Source organism: Crocodylus porosus, unplaced genomic scaffold (genome assembly GCF_001723895.1).
Source record: "Crocodylus porosus isolate Cpor-Errol unplaced genomic scaffold, CroPor_comp1, whole genome shotgun sequence".
Lineage (NCBI taxonomy): Eukaryota > Metazoa > Chordata > Crocodylia > Crocodylidae > Crocodylus > Crocodylus porosus.
This window is the reverse complement of record NW_017728922.1, coordinates 4,031,160-4,033,724: the sequence shown is the minus strand read 5'-3', so window position 1 is coordinate 4,033,724 and position 2,565 is coordinate 4,031,160.

Sequence of the window (2,565 nt, the reverse complement as noted above, 5' to 3'; positions counted from 1 at the left end):
TATATAAGGTCTCTATATATCTATTTCTTAATGTTCCATATGTCCTTCAGAAATATCCATTGGGGCTGGGCAAAATTTAGAGGAACTGAAATGAGTCAGCCTCTTCTCTTTAGGTCATTATCTTCCACTGTGCTGTGTGCTACCAGCAGGGCTTGTTAGCCACAGCATGGGTACCTGCAGTTCAGGAAGCACTGTATATTGCCCTTACTTGTTGCTTTTTCCCTCCTCAGGCTCATGAACCAATTGTGAAAGTGATTCAGTCGCTACAGCAAAAGCTCCCACTGTGCAAACCAAGAAGACTAAAAATAACCCAAAGGAAAAAGCTGATCAGCTGGAGCTTTTCTGATAGCAGCAGGCAATTTCCACAAATCCACCCTGCGAGATGCAAGCCCTGGGGCCAGCTTCTGCATACTGTTCTTGTGTATGCATGACTATGTGTGTGCAAACCTGGCACTGCCATTCTGCCTTCAAGCCTCACAAGAAGCCAGTGTGGCCCTTGTCAAACACCCCTATCCTGCAGCACTAGGAAATGCAGTGCTGTACTCCCCAGCTCATCTTGGCCTTGACATTTTCTTCCCCCGGGGTACAGAACGGGAGGAGCACTCATTGCTCATAAGCATCTTTCCAGGTCCCTCTGCATCAAAGCTTCCACTCCAACTGGACACAACTAAACAGTGAGACTGATTGGGGCATGAAGCCAAAGAAAAAAGACAGGGAGCAACTCAGAGCAAACACTGTAGGAAAGGAACTGCTCCTCCAGATCCCTATCCAGAAAGCACCATCTAGTGGCCTATTTTACTACATACAACCCATTGTGCAGTGGTGAATAAAACCAACTGTGCCTCTGATTTGTCTGGCTCTTGCAGGTTTTTATCTCCTCTGGAAGCCTGCACTTACGGGCACATAGATGACCTGTTTCCTAACAAACCAAGGGATGACTCAGCAGGCAGGATTGTTGAGGTCTAATCCTGACTCTGGCACAGATATTGTATGACCTTGGGAAAGTTCCTTCCATCCCCTTCCTTGGTTTCCCCAACTATACAATGAGAAACAGGCTGATCTACCTTGTGGGAGACAGTGACCACATCTACACAAGATGCTGATTGCGTGGCAGCCCTATACAACTATGCAGTAGCATCACCTGGCAACAACCGTGATACAACACTACCACACAGCAGTATTAGGCTACCATGCAGTAGCATCACAAAAAAGGTGTTTATTGGCACTGAGCAGCAACTCAAGTTACTGCACAGTCATTTAGTACTTGTTTATAGTCCTTGTTTATACAAGTACTAAATGACTGCGCAGTAACAACTGCACAGTTGCATCTCGTGTAGATGCGACCAGCAAACCTTAATCTGGTGTCTGAAAGATGCATTATCCTCAGGAGCAAGGTGCTAACTAGAGGAAGAAGAAGTATCACATGGTAGCCAGGCTAAACTACTGCAGACTTGATAGAGAGTTTAAAGGAGGGTGAAGGGCTTGATGCCAGGACTTCGCCTCAGTGCAAAGAGAAAATGCAAAGTTTTAGGAATTAGTTGCTTTGATTTCTCCAACTGGCCAGAGCCAGTGAACACCAGCATGTATCTTAGATGGAGGACATAGCCCCAGTGTTCAAGGAGAAAAAAGAATTCATTGGCTCAGGTTACAGTCCTGAGGCTGGAAAGTGCCTGTGCCTCTCAAATATATGCTTGCAGGCTCAGCTGGGGGCAGGAGATGCTGGGACACTGTGAGGTACCTATTACCCTGTTATTCTTGGTAATAAACATATATATCATGGAGTACCAAAAAGCTTCCTTTGGGATTAAAATCCCCATTAATCTGAGCACCACAACCATGCCCTGCAGGGCTCCTAATCTAAAATGGGAAGCAGATAAGGGGAGGAGATGGGAAGAGAAGGGAAGGTAACTGAGAAGTAAATGAATATGGCACCCACTTGAATTGTAGTTTTTAATCATTTTTGGCTACAGGGAGAGGAGGAGCAAGGAGCAGAAGGGTTGAAAGAATTAGTGAGTGTGGGAGTTAGAATATGGGGCACCAATGTGGAGGCAAAGGAAAAAGAGTTCATCAGCTCATCTCTTGCCTAGACATGAATGAAGTAACTGGGTTTACCGGCATCATGGCAGAGCTGAGTCCAATGGATAATACCAGGTGTTAGAGTTGTCTGTGGTGCAAAATCATCCCAGACTATTATATAGATTTTAGCCTCAAACCTCCCCCCCCACCCCCGACTACACAGAAAAACTGCGGTGGGCTTGGAGGGGCTTTAAGACAGGGTATCTTACTAACTTCATGTGTAGCTTAGAGCCTGGGGTCTGTTTTACCTCAGTTTGATATGTGCCCATTTTTCAACGAAGGCAGACAAAATCATGCCTTCCCACAGTTTCCCCTGTGGTCAGATATGTTTTCCCACAGTTGGTTAGGAAAGTAGTCAAAGCATCTCAGCATCAGAGCATCACTGGAGGTGTTCACAAAGAGGCTGGACAGCCACTGGTTGGTCCAGGTGTAGTTCTGCCTGTGCCTGTGCACGGGAATTTGCCCGGCTTCTGGGCATCACTGTCACAT